Source organism: Mobula birostris, chromosome 25, assembly GCF_030028105.1.
Source record: "Mobula birostris isolate sMobBir1 chromosome 25, sMobBir1.hap1, whole genome shotgun sequence".
In the NCBI taxonomy this organism is placed as follows: domain Eukaryota; kingdom Metazoa; phylum Chordata; class Chondrichthyes; order Myliobatiformes; family Myliobatidae; genus Mobula; species Mobula birostris.
This window is the reverse complement of record NC_092394.1, coordinates 19905390-19919872: the sequence shown is the minus strand read 5'-3', so window position 1 is coordinate 19919872 and position 14483 is coordinate 19905390. Positions and strand designations below refer to the sequence as shown.

At 42.0% G+C, this 14483-nt stretch overlaps 1 long non-coding RNA gene across 1 annotated transcript; it reads right to left on the bottom strand.

Annotated features, from left to right (window-relative positions):
* Window positions 1-1187: 1187 nt before the first annotated feature.
* On the bottom strand, window positions 1188-13809 carry LOC140187633 (uncharacterized). The gene is made up of 3 exons (XR_011883126.1): window positions 13623-13809; window positions 12939-13235; window positions 1188-1768 (listed from the first exon to the last, which is right to left on the bottom strand). It is a non-coding gene; the product is annotated as an uncharacterized lncRNA (long non-coding RNA).
* Window positions 13810-14483: the final 674 nt, after the last annotated feature.

The following is a 14483-nucleotide window of genomic DNA, read 5'->3' as shown; positions in this document are numbered from 1 at the left end:
GACCTGTAGTGATCAACTGGCTGGAGACCTGTGGTGATCAACTGGCTGGAGGACAGGGTACCCGGTCAAGTTCTAAAGACCTGTGGTGATCAACTGGCTGGAGGACAGGGTACCTGGTCAAGTTCTAAAGACCTGTGGTGATCAACTGGCTGGAGTGCTCACTGCGATCTTCAACCTTTCACTTCAGCAGTCTGAGTTACACAGCTGTTTCAAGCAGGCTTCAGTAATACCGGAGCCCAAGAAGAACGTGGTATCTTGCCTCAATGACTATTGTCCAGCAGCACTTACATCCCATGGTGATAAAGTGTTTTGAGAGGTAGTGATGAAATGTATCCATTCCTGCTGAGAAGTTGGTTGGACCCGCTCCTAGAGCCACAGGTCTACAGCAGATGCCATCTCATTAGCTCTGGAACATCTGCACAGCAAAGGTGCATACATCAGGATGCTCTTTATCCATTACAACCCAGCATTCATTACCATTATCCTCAAAACTGATCAATAAGCTCCAAGACCTTGGCCTTAATACCTCCTTATGCAATTGGAAGCTCAATTTCCTTACCTGCAGAACCCAGTCAGTTCGGAATGGCAACCACATCTGCCCCACGATTTCCATCGGCACAGATGCACTACAAGGCTGTGAGCTTAGCCCCTGCTCAACTCGCTTTACGCTCATGCCTGTGGGGCTAATGGTGTATTCAAATTTGCTGACGACACCACTGTCATTGACCAAGTTGAAGGTGGCGATGAATCAGCATATAGGAAGGAGATTGAAAATCTGGCTGAGAGGTGGCACAACAGCAACCACTTACTCAATATCAGCAAGACGAAGGAACTGATTATTGTCCTCAGGAGAAGGAAACCAGAGGTCCAGAGCCAGTTCTCACTGAAGGATCAGAGGTGGAGAGGGTCAGCAACTTTAAATTACTCGGTGTTATTATTTTGGAGGACCTGTCCTGGCCCCAGTACATAAGCGCGATTTCGTCTGTACAAAGAAAACATGGCAGCGCCTCTACTTCCTTCAGTTTGTGAAGATTTGGCATGACATCTTAAACTTTGACAAACTTCTGTCGACGTGTAGTGAAGAATATATTGACTGGCTGCATCACAGCTTAGATTATGAAGACATGCAGTCCTCTTTTATTGTCATTTAGTAATGCATGCATTAAGAAATGATACAATATTTCCTCCGGTGTGATAACACAAAACACAGGACAGACCAAGACTGAAAAAACTGACAAAACCACATAATTATAACATATAGTTACAACAGTGCAACAATACCATAACTTGATGAAGAAGTCCATGAGCACAGTAAAGTTCAAAGTCTCTGAAATGTCCCACATCACATGCAGACGGGAGAAGGAAGAAAACTCTCCCTGTCATGCCCGACCACAGTCCGACTCTGAGTCATCCGAAAACTTCGAGCTCTGATCAGCTCTCCGACACTGAGTACTGAGCGCCATCTCTGTCTGAATGATTCGACCTCCTTCTCGGTCGCCAAAAGCAGGCAAGGCTGGGGATTTTGAGGCCTACCCTCCGAAAGATTCCCGACCACACAGTAACGACAGCAGCGAACCGGTGTTTCAGAAATTTCTCCAAATGTTCCTCTGTGCTTTCACGTCCATTCTCCATCAAATTAGAATTGTCCATGGCCCCTATTTAACAGATACGATATAATTTTTCACCAGAGGGCTGTGTATGTGCAGGCGTGCCGCCATCTTCTCCTCCCGCTTGGTATGGAACTACCAATGACCTTGAATAGAAAATCCTACAAAAATTAGTGAATATGGCCCAGTCCATCACGGGCAGAGCCTCCCCACCATTGAGCACATCTACAAGAAGCATTGTCACAGGAAAGTAGCATCCAAAATCAGGGACCCCCACCATCCAGGAACATGACCAATAGACCATAAGACATAGGAGCAGAATTAGGTCATTTGGCACATCGGGTCTGCTCCTGGCTGATCCAATTTTCATCTCAGCCCTAAACTTCTGCCTCCACCACCCCCTCCCATCCCCACCCCGCCGCCGCATCCCTTCATACCCTTCATATGAGAATCTATCACCCTCTGCTCTAAGTATACACAAAGACTGGGCTGCAACAGCTGTCTGTGGAAAATAATTCCACAGAATCACTCCTCTCTGACTGAAGAAATTATTTCTCACCTCCATTCTAAAAGGACACCCCTCTATTCTAAGGCTTTGTCCTTTGGTCTGAGACACCATAGGAAACATTCTCTCCACATCCACTCATCAAGACCATTTGATAAGCTTCAATTAGGACACTCCTTATTCTTCTGAATTCTAGTGAACATAGGCCGAGAGCCATCAAACACTCTTCATATGACGACATTCAATCCCGGAATAATTTTCATGAACCTCTTATTAACCCTCTCCAGTTTCAACACATCCTTTCTAAGATAAGAGGCCCAAAACTGCTCACAATACTCCAAGTGAGGCTTCACCAGCTCTTTATAAAGTCTCAACATTACATCCTTGCTTTTATATTCTAGTCCTCTTGAAATGAATGCTAACTTTGCATTTGCCTTCCTCACCACAGACTCAACCTGCAAATTAATCTTTAGGGAATCCTGCACAAGGACTCTCAAGTCCCTTTGTACCTCCGGTTTTTTTTGTGTTTTCTCTCCATTTAGAATACAGTCAACCCTTTCATTTCTTCAAATGAAGTGTATGACCATATGCTTCTGGACACTATATTCCATCTGCCACTTCTTTGCCCATTCTCCTAATCTGTCTAAATCTTTCTGTAGCCTCTCTATTTCTGCAAAACTACTTGCCCCTCCACCTATCTTCATATTGTCTGCAAAATTTGCAATAAAGCCATCAATTGCATCATCCAAATCATTGATATATAATGGAAAAAGAAATGGTCCTAACACAGACCACTGAGGAACACCACTAGTCACTGGCAGCCAACCAGAAAAGGTTCCCTTTATTCCCACTCTTTGCCTCCTGCCAATCAGCCACTGTTTTATCCATGCTAGAACCTTCCCTGTAATGCCATGGGCTCATAGCTTGTTAAGCAGCCTTGTGTTTGGCAACAGATAGTTGAAGAGAAATAACTGTTCCTGAACCTGGAGGCATAAGACCCCAAGGCTCCTGTACTTCCTTCCTGATAGCAGCAGAAAGTAGATATCTGGATGGTCAATTGATAATAGAGCAAGGGATGGCCAAGAATTCATGACTATCAGTATACACTCTGTGGTCTTCTGTGCCTAATAAAGTGGCCATTGAGTGTACATCCATGGTCTTCTAAATAAAAAACAAATAAAGGCAAATTAAATTAAGTAGAGCAAAAAGAGAGAGCAAAAATACTGAGATAGTTTTCATAGGTCCATTGCCTGTTCAGAAACCTGATGGAAGAGGGGAAGAAGCTGTTCTTGAAACAACCAGTGGGTTTCTTCAGACTCCTGTACCTCCTCCTTGATGGTAGCAATGAGAAGAGGCCATAGCCTGGGTGATGGGGGTCCTTAATGACGGGTGCCACCTTTTTAAGCATTGCCTTTTGATGGATGCCAGGAGTGGGGAGGGTGTGGGGGTCCAGTGTGCATGAAAGAGCTAGCTGAGTTTATAACTCTCCGCAGCTTATTCTGATCCTGTGCAGTGGCCCCTCCATACCAGACGGTGATGCAGCCAGTTAAAATGCTCTCCACGGTACATTGGTAGAAAATTGCAATTTGTTGACATACCAGTTCTCCTCAAACTCCTAATGAAATATAGCTGCTGTCATGCCTTCATTGTGATTATAGAAGAGTACAGCACAGGAACAGGCCATTCGGCCCACAGTGTTGTGCCAACCCAGCTAAAAAGCAAATCAAATACAGCCAAATACTAATCCCTCCTACCTACACCATGTCCATATCCCTCCATCTTCCTTACATCCATGTGCCTATCCAAGCTCCTATTGCATTTGTCTCTACCACCTTACCAGGCAGTGTATTCCAGGCAACCACGTCTCTCTGAGTAAAAAAAAAGCTTGCCCCTCACATCCTTCTTGAACCTACCCCTCTCAGCTTCAATGCATGCCCTCTGGTATTAGACATTTCAGCCCAGGGAAACAGATACTCTCTGTCCACTCTCTCGAAGCCTATCATAATCTTGTAAACCTCTATCAGATCTCCCCTCAGCACATGCCCTCTAAACCAAGAAGCATCCTGGTAAACCTCTTCTGCACCCTCTCCAAAGCCTCAACATCCTTCATATAGTGGAGCGACCAGAACTGTATGCAATACTCCAAATGTTGCCTAACCATAAAGTTATAAAGTTGCAACATAACCTCTTGACTTTTGGACTCAGTGTCTTGACTAATAAAGGCAAGTATTCCATAAGCCTTCTTAACCAACTCATTGACCTGGGTAGCCGCTTTCAAGAAGCTATGAACTTAGATCCCAAGATCTCCCTGCTCAGCAACACTGTTAAAGCCCTTGCCCTTAACAGTGTACTGTCTCCATGCATTTTCCCTGAGATACAACACCTCACATTTATCTGGGTTAAACACTATCTGCCATTTCTCAGCCCATATCGGTATCTGATCTATATCGTGCCGTATTCTTTGCCAGTCTTCTTCACTATCCACAACTGGAGGTGATTAGGAAGCTTAAGGTAAAAGAACCCTTAGAAGACAGTGATCACAATATGATTGAGTTCAACTTGAAGTTTAATAGGGAGAAAGTAAGGTCTGATGTAGCAGTATTTCAGTGGAGCAAAGGAAATTGCAGTGATATGAGAGAGGAGTTGGCCAAAGTAAGTCGGAAGGAGATGCTGGCAGGGATAACAGTAGAACAGTGTGAGTTTCTCTGAAGAATGAGGAAGGTGCAGGATAGATGTATTCCAAAACACAAAGAAATACTCAAATGGCAAAATAGAACAACTGGGGCTGACAAGGGAAGTCAAAGCTAATGTAAAAGCAAAAGAGAGGGCATACAACAAAGCAAAAATTAGTGGGAAGACAAAGGATTGGGAAGCTTTTAAAACCCTAGAAAGAACAAGTAAAAGAATCATTAGGAGGGAAAAGATGAAATATGAAAGCAAACTAGCAACCAATATCAAAGTGGATAGTAAAAGCTTTTTCAAGTATGTGAAAAAATAAAAGAGGCATGAGAGCAGATATAGGACCGCTAGAAAATGAGGTTGGAGGAATAATAATGCAGGCCAAGGAGATGACAGATGACCCAAATGAGTATTTTGCATCAGTCTTCACTATGGAAGACATTAGCAGTGTGCCAGATGTTGAAGGGTGTGAGGGAAGAGAAGTGAGTGCAGTTACTATTACAAGGGAGAAGGTGTCAAAAAGCTGAAAGACCTAAAGGTACGTAAGTCACCCGGACCAGATGAACTGCACCCTAGGGTTCTGAAAGAGGCAGCGTTAGAGATTGTGGAGGCATTAGCAATGATCTTTCAAAACTCATTGGACTCTGGCATGGCGCCAGATGACTGGAAAGTTGCAAATATCACTCCACTCTTTAAGAAAAGAGGAAGGCAGCAGAAAGGAAATTATAGACCAGTTAGCCTGACCTCAGTGGTTGGGAAGATGTTGGAGTCAATTGTTAAGTCTTAGGTATATGGAGTACTTGGTGACACAGGTCAAGAGAGGACAAAGGCAGCATGGTTTCCTTAAGGGAAAACCCTGCCTGACAAACCTGTTGGAAATCTTTGAGGAGATTACAAGTAGGATAGATAAAGGGGTTGCAATGGATGTTGTATATTTGGACTTTCAGAAGACCTTTGACAAGGTGCCACACATGAAGCAGTTTACCAAGCTAAGAGGCCATGGTGTTACAGGAAAGTTACTGGCATGGTTAGATAATTGGCTGATTGGTAGGAGGCAGCGAGTGGGAATAAAAGGATCATTTTCTGGTTGGCCCAGTTTATATTAGGGAAGTTGAAATTCTCCATGATAATAACACATTTTTACACATTTCATTAATCTGATTACATATCTGTTTCTCAGTGTGTTGTTTGTTGTTAGAGGGTCTGTAGTAGAATCCCATTTGTGTGATTGCTCCCTTCCTATTCCTGAGTTCCACCCAAATGGGCCCAGTGTCTGACCCCTCCATTATCTCTCCTCTGAGTGCAGCTGTGACATAGTCTCTGGTTGATAGTGCAACTCCCCCCCCCTCCACTTTTACCTCCTCTTCAATCTTTTCTAAAACTGAATCAATACAGTGTTTAAATTGAAGAATCTTTGGACTCTTCTTCTTCAAAGCACTTTGATTGTCATTATGCTGTGAAGTATAAACTGATTCATTCCTCAATATGTATCTTTAACACAAAGCAGCAGGCCAGTCCCAAAACCGTGCACTAGAACCCTGAAGATTTGTACTGTCCATTCTGAGTTGTTTTGCATGCTGCTCCGGTGCATAGCAAGTGGGCAAGAGTAGAAACCGTACAGTTAGGTAAACACTGCCCTTTCCCCCACTAGTGATTGTACTGTTTTCCAAACACGCAAATATTTTATAGATGGTCTTTTCCTTATTTGAAGCCTCTGCCAGTAAAAACACGTTAATGGTACATTGCCTGTAGCGAGAATCACATTCCTTTGTTCAGTCACCCTTGTTATATACATGCTCCAGAGATAAGGGTAAGTTATTGGTACACAATCAAGTGAAGCTATTAAATATGCATACTCATAAGGAGATGTGAAGGAAAATTGCAATGCCAGAAACCAGAAATGTAAAGAGGAAATGTTACCAATGCACAACCGATTCTAGTTCAGACTCCTGAACCAGAATGGATAACTTCACTCACCCCATTGCAGAACTGTTTTCACACCTATGGAGTCACTTTCAAGGACTCTACAACTAATGTTCTCAGTATTATTTATGAGTTATTTACTATTAATATTATTATTTTGTTTTTCTTTTTGTATTTGCACGGTTTGCTCTTTGTTTGTGCATTGGTTGTTTGTTCGTCTTTGTGTAGCTTTTCATTGTGTTTCTACGTATGCACTATGAATGCCTGCAAGAGAATGAACCTCAGGGTAGTACATGGTGACATGCAAAGTTCAATAATAAATTTACTTTGAACTTTGTGAGCAGGCTGCTTCCATTGAAATAGCCACAGAAGACATATTGTGTGGACGGGTGGGTGGTTAGTTGGTTGTTTGGTAGGGAGGTAGATAAATAAATAATATTGAAAAATTAAATCCTAGAGACCTTGAAAGTGAAACCATACATTGTGGAATTCAGTGTTGAGGTGAGTGGAGTTATCCACGCTGGTTCAGGATCCTGATGGTTGGAGGATAATAACTGCTCCTAAACCTAGTGTTGTGGAAGCTAGGGCTCTTGTGCCTCCTTCCTGATGGCAGTAGCGAGAAGAGAGAAAATACAATTGTTGATAGAGTTTTGATAGGTGCGTTCTTATTCCCCACTCCTTACCCCTATTCTGGCTCTCCTGAATGAGTTGTTTTATTAAAGCTCCTGAATAATATAACTTGTAATCCACCATGTTTTAAACAATTCTGTATCCTTGAAATAATGGGAATATAGTCCACAGGCATTTATCTGTAGATCCAAAATGGAACCGTTCATCTTTATAGACAGATAAACATTGTAAGATACCCACCCAGTGTTCAGTTATAATCGACTTAAATTGGGGGCACCACGGTAAATTTGCAGTTAGCGTGACACTATTACAGCTTGGTATTTCTGTGTTTGGGGTCCAGTTCTGACGCTGTCCATAAGCAGTTTGTATGTTCTCTGTGAATGTGTGGGTTTCATCTGCCTGCTCCGATATCCTCCCACATTCCAAAAACGTAGGATTGTAGGTTAACTGCTCATTGCAAGTTGTCCTGTGATCAGGCTAGTGCTAAATAGGTGGGTTCCTGGGTGGCGCAGCTCGCTGGGCTGGAAGGAGCTGTTCCGCGTTGTATCAATAAATCAAACAGATGATCAAAAAGAATGATGTCTAATCAATAGAACCTCTGTGAAATCTGTTACATACATCAGATGGGAAAAGATATTGATCGTGTGGATAGTCCGAGGCTTTTTCCCAGGACTGAAATGGCTAACAGGGGAGGGCACAGTTTTAAGGTGCTTGGAAGTAGGTACAGAGGAGACGTCAGGGGTAAGTTTTTTACTTAGAGAGTGGTGAGTGCATGGAATGGACTGCCGGTGACAGTGTTGGGTGTGGATACGACAGAGTCTTTTAAGAGACTCCTGGATCGGTACATGGAGCTTAGAAAAATAGAGGGTTATGGGCAACCCTTGGTAATTTCTAAAGTAAGTACATGTGGGCTGAAGGGCCTGTATCATGCTGTAGGTTTTCTATGTTTCTATGCTTCAGACAATGGTGTTATCTGAATACTTTTATTTGTTATAGAAACATAGAAAGTAGGTGCAGGAGTAGGCCATACAGCCCTTCGAACCTGCACCACCATTCAGTATGATCATGGCTGATCATCCAACTCAGAACCCTGCACCAGCCTTCCCTCCATACCCCCTGATCCCTTTAGCCATAAGGGCCATATCTAACTCCCTCTTAAATATAGCCAATGAACTGGCCTCAACTGTTTCCTGTGGCAGAGAATTCCACAGATTCACCACTCCCTGTGTGAAGGAGTTTTTCCTAATCTCGGTCCTAAAAGGCTTCCCCTTTATCCTCAAACTGTGACCCTTCGTTCTGGACTTCCCCAACATCGGGAACAATCTTCCTGCATCTAGCCTGTCCAATCTCTTTAGGATTTTATACGTTTCAATCAGATCCCCCCTCAACCTTCTAAATTCCAACGAGTATAAGCCTAGTTCATCCAGTCTTTCATCATATGAAAGTCCTGCCATCCCAGGAATCAATCTGGTGAACCTTCTTTGTACTCCCTCTATGGCAAGGATGTCTTTCCTCAGATTAGGGGACCAAAACTGCACACAATACTCCAGGTGTGGTCTCACCAAGGCCTTGTACAACTGCAGTAGTACCTCCCTGCTCCTGTACTCGAATCCTCTTGCTATAAATGCCAGCATACCATTCGCCTTTTTCACCTCCTGCTGTACCTGCATGCCCACTTTCAATGACTGGTGTATAATGACACCCAGGTCTCGTTGCACCTCCCCTTTTCCTAATCAGCCATCATTCAGAGAATAATCTGTTCTCCCGTTTTTGCCACCAAAGTGGATAACTTCACATTTATCCACATTAAATTGCATCTGCCATGAATTTGCCCACTCACCTAACCTATCCAAGTCATCCTGCATCCTCTTAGCACCCTCCTCACAGCTAACACTGCCGCCCAGCTTCGTGTCATCTGCAAACTTGGAGATGGTGCATTTAATTCCCTCATCAAAGTCATTAATATATATTGTAAACAACTGGGGTCCCAGCACTGAGCCTTGCGGTACCCCACTAGTCACTGCCTGCCATTCTGAAAAGGTCCCGTTTATTCCCACTCTTTGCTTCCTGTCTGCCAACCAATTCTCCACCCACACCAATACCTTACCCCCAATACCGTGTGCTTTAAGTTTGTACACTAATCTCCTGTGTGGGACCTTGTCAAAAGCCTTTTGAAAATCCAAATATACCACATCCACTGGTTCTCCCCTATCCACTCTACTAGTTACATCCTCAAAAAATTCTATGAGATTCGTCAGACATGATTTTCCTTTCACAAATCCATGCTGACTTTGTCCGATCATTTCACCGCTTTCCAAATGTACTGTTATCACATCTTTGATAACTGACTCTAGCAGTTTCCCCACCACTGATGTTAGGCTAACCAGTCTATAATTCCCTGGTTTCTCTCTCCCTCCTTTTTTAAAAAGTGGGGTTACATTAGCCACCCTCCAATCCTCAGGAACTAGTCCAGAATCTAAAGAGTTTTGAAAAATTATCACTAATGCATCCACTATTTCTTGGGCTACTTCCTTAAGCACTCTGGGATGCAGACCATCTGGCCCTGGGGATTTATCTGCCTTTAATCCCTTCAATTTACCTAACACTGCTGAATTATTCTGGTGAAGTAAACTTTTCGAGTGATTTAAGGCTACTAATTCATTAATTATCGGTACAATGTATGTACACGCTTACCATAATATTCAGGAAAACTGTTCCACATGACGTTTATTGTGCACATTATATCCATTCTGCAAAGCCCTATAGGGCTTTTCAACTTTGAACTATTAAAACAGATGCTTCACTCCATCTTAAAAGTTTCTTCCCCCAGGCTGTTAATCTGATTAACCTTTCTAGTCCCCCCCCCCATCTATTACCTTAGTCTCTGCACTGTAAACTCTGTAAACTATGTTTTATAATGTTGCTTACATTGTAAATACATGCTGGTATCTATGTATTGGTGCACATCTTGTTCCATTTTTAATTTTATTTTGTAAATAATTCTTTATTCCTTGTTGTTGCATGTTGCACCAACACACCACAGCAAATTCCTAATATATGTAAGTGTATATGGCGAATGGAGTTGATCCTTCATTTTTAATGAATAGTAAAGGGAATGTATTTGGCAAACCAGTGTGACTTATGGCTCCCCTGGACTAATTAGACTGGGTTTGTAAGAGAGGTGGTTCTGGAGATAATTAATGCATTGGATGCAATATTCCAAAGTTGCCAAGATCATGATACTCTCCAGAATGTCGGACAACCACAGATGTGACACCTGTATTCAAGAAAGAGCAGGGAGTGGAAACGGAGACTAACACGTCAATTAACCTGACGTCAGTTATCTGGTAAAAATTGGAATCCATTATTTACCAAGTGATATTGGATCACTCATAAAAACAACATGATTTGGTGGAAACAATGTGATCTTAGTCAGATGGCAAATATTTATTTGAAGTATGTGTCATTTCCCTTTTCCATTATCCCAGCTTCTAAAAAATCAATATTTATAAAGTTCTTCTTCGTGGACTTACAGAACCCTATTCAATCTCCAAAAGTTTTCCACTGTGAAATATTTTTAAAGTGTAGTTACTACTCTTTAAAAGGTAAAGGTAAAGGTAGTGATTTTCTACAGCAGCAAAGTTCAAAGTTCAAAGTAAATTTATTGTCTAAGTACATATATGTAATAACATGAATAAGCAGCTACTCTGGGGTCTTTCCCAGTGGAACTCATTTGAAGACAAGTCAGCCGCTTCTCCAAGAAAGATCTCTGTATATCTTTCAAACGTTCCCAGGATAATTAACATTGAAATGAGTACAAACATAACATTAAACAGTACAGCGCTGTCGGTCCGTGATGTTGCACTGACCTTTTAATCTATTCCATGACCAATCTAATCCTTCCCTCCTCCACAGCCCTCCATTTCTCGTTCATCCATGTGCCTACCTAAATGACCTCTGCCACCACCCCTGGCGGGCCATTCCATGTACTTACCCCTCTCTGTGTTAAAAACCTACCTTTGACCTCCCCCTATAATACCCCCCAGTCAACTTAAAAGTAAGTCATCTCATACTAGCTATTAATGCCCTAAGGGAAAAGGCACTGTCTGTTCACTCTATCTATGCTTCTTCTCATTTTACAGTATATACATTGATCGAGTCACCTCTCACCCTCCTTTGCTCCAAAGAGAAAAGCCTTAGCTTGTTCAGTCTTCCCTCATAAGACGTGCTCTCTAATTCACACAGCATCCTGGAAAATTTCCCGTGCATCCTCTCTAAAGCTTCCACAGTCTTCCTCTAATGAGGTGACCAGAATTGAACACAATATTCCAAGTGTTGTCTAACCAGAGTTTTATAGAGCTGCAACATTACCTCGCAGACCTGAACTCAATCCCCTGACTCTTGGATGTAGACGTCAAGATCCCTCTGATCCTCCACAATCCTGACATTAACTTGTCCTCTAAAGTGTAGTGAACAGGGGATCTTGAACTTAAACTAAACAATTCCATTAAATGCACTCAATCTTGGTTATATAATCTCCATACACGATTAAAATGAATGCATATTTGGCTTCTTGTTTCTTCAGCTTTACGCCCTCTTCTGGCAGCTCAACAAACTGCATGAACTGCGCACATATTTTTGGTCTGTAATTGGTAGGGAGGTTAGTAAGTTAACAAAGTGAAATGTTAAAGGGGGGGGGAGGGGAATTGTTCTCTGCCTCTTGTCATTAGACATATTGAAACTTCAGCCTTCCTGAAGGGAAGGAGCATTGTAGACTACGCAGGGCTGGTCTCGCGGGGGATCACAAATCCAGCCTGTACTCATCATGCCTGCTGCATTCTGGATTACCTTCCACTTCATATTTTACATTACCGATGTTAGAGTGTGTTCATCATATCACCATTCCCAGCTACAGGAGGGGCAGACAACTCACTCCGCACCCTTTTCAAAATTGTTAAGTGTCCTATACCACCTGAGCAAATGAACAGCAAGGGAGTCTATTGATTTTCTCTGCGATGTGTTTTTTTAGTAATCTTAAAAATAAAAGATCAATTTCTTATTCATCTTGTTTTAAAAAAGTTTGTTAAAAAGTTTCCTCATTTTTATAAAAGTCACTACACTTAACAATTTGCTTCATGGGTTAAATTTGGAATACATGGGGTTTATAAAAAGCAACTCCTGTAACAATCTCCTTGTTTCCACAGTCTGTATCAGATAAGAAATGCTTAGAAGTAGCTAATCAGATCATTCAAGTTGCTGTAACTAATCCACATATTTGGGGCCATGACGTATGAATAAATTCCAAAATATGATAATTTCTGTTCAATTAAATGAATTAGAATCAAGTTTATTATCACTGACATATGTTGTGAAAATTGCTGTTTAGCAACAGCAGTACAGTGCAATATGTTTAAAAAATTACAATAAGAAATATAAAAAATAAATAATCCAAAGAGACAGCAAAATTCTGAGGTAATGTTCATATTGGGAAATCTGTTGGCAGACGGGAAGAAGCTTGTACTGCTCTCCTTGTGTGGGAAGTAGAAAGTACACAATTCAGCACTAAGCCAAATTCCACTCAATTGAACACTTACTTACTGCCCATTTTGCCGCTGGTGCTTAGGGCGGCAATGAAGGTCCTCCATCTCTCTCTGTTCTTGGCCATCTTCCCTGTTAGGCCCCAGGTGTGGTTCAGGATCCTCATTTCTGCCTCTACGGTACAGCGCCAAGTTGTCTTTGGTCTCCAGGGTTTCCTCCGCCCTTCTGGTGTCCAATGAAATGCTATCTTGATGATGGAGTTGGCCTCTCTTCTCATCATGTGCTCAATCCACCCCCAAGGTTTCCTCATGGTGATTACATCCACGTCTCCAGCGTCACTGAAGGGAGTAGGGCTTGGCCAATTGAACAAATAGTTCAGGATTTAGCAACCAAGCTTCAGGTGCTTTATTGGGTAGCACTCATATTTACAATTATTTAAGAGAAAAACTGAGAGAACCAGGAAAATACTGTAAGTACTTAACGCATTAAACTTATGATGATTAAGTCACACATCCATAAGAAATCAGGAATATATAAAGATAGACCTACAAGTAAAATATCCAAAACCTTACACAATGTGAGTAAACATGGCTTTAAAGTATGCAAGAAAGTTAATATCATGTAAACATTCCAAGGCTGGTCAAACACTGTATTGATAATCAAAAAAAAACTTTTACATAATTTTAACACAAAATACTGCTCAGATAGCATTCTCCTTTATGAACTAAAACAATACTTACAGGCAATGGATTCGATGGCACAAACAAAAGAAAGATCATCCAGGATTGTGCACATGTGCTTCAGTCTGACCGAAAATCTCTACTAAGAACAAAAATGACTGCCCTCCTGTTGTGATCCCACTGAATTTCAAAATAAAAGTCAGCAGCAATGTTCCCTCTAAGGTGTGCACTAATGCGCACACACAGCTTTCGCCACTAGTGCACAAAGGAACTTAAACTGCGCACAAAGGGTTGTCACCGTCTACCTCATTGGCACGTTAAGCATATTTCACAATCATACACAATCACATTTCCTTTTCCGGTTTCTGATGTGAACGATGTTGACAATGTGGAGTTTGTGATGATTAGCCTGCAGATTTTAGAGCTGGCTTATTTATACTGTTTTTATTGGAGAAATTATTCAGTGCGCACATGTTGTTGTCACTGGGCAAAAAATTGCACAGCGCAAGATTTTGACACATACTGGTCATTACAAATTAGAGGGAGGGAGCGTTGGTCAGCAGGGCTAATAGTTAGCAAGTAAAAGCCTCACAAGGTTGAGCTTGCATCTTCAGGCTCCTGTACTTCCCCTCTGGTGGTAGTGATGTCCCAGATGGTGAGGGTCCTTAATGATGGATGCTGCCTTCTTTGTGTGCAGTTTTGGTCCCCTAACCTGAGGAAAGACATCCTTGCCATAGAGGGAGTACAAAGAAGGTTCACCAGATTGATTCCTGGGATGGCAGGACTTTCATATGATGAAAGACTGGATCGACTAAGCTTATACTCCCTGGAATTTAGAAGATTGAGGGGGGATCTTATTGAGACGTATAAAATTCTAAAGGGATTGGACAAGCTAGATGTAGGAAGATTGTTCCCGATGTT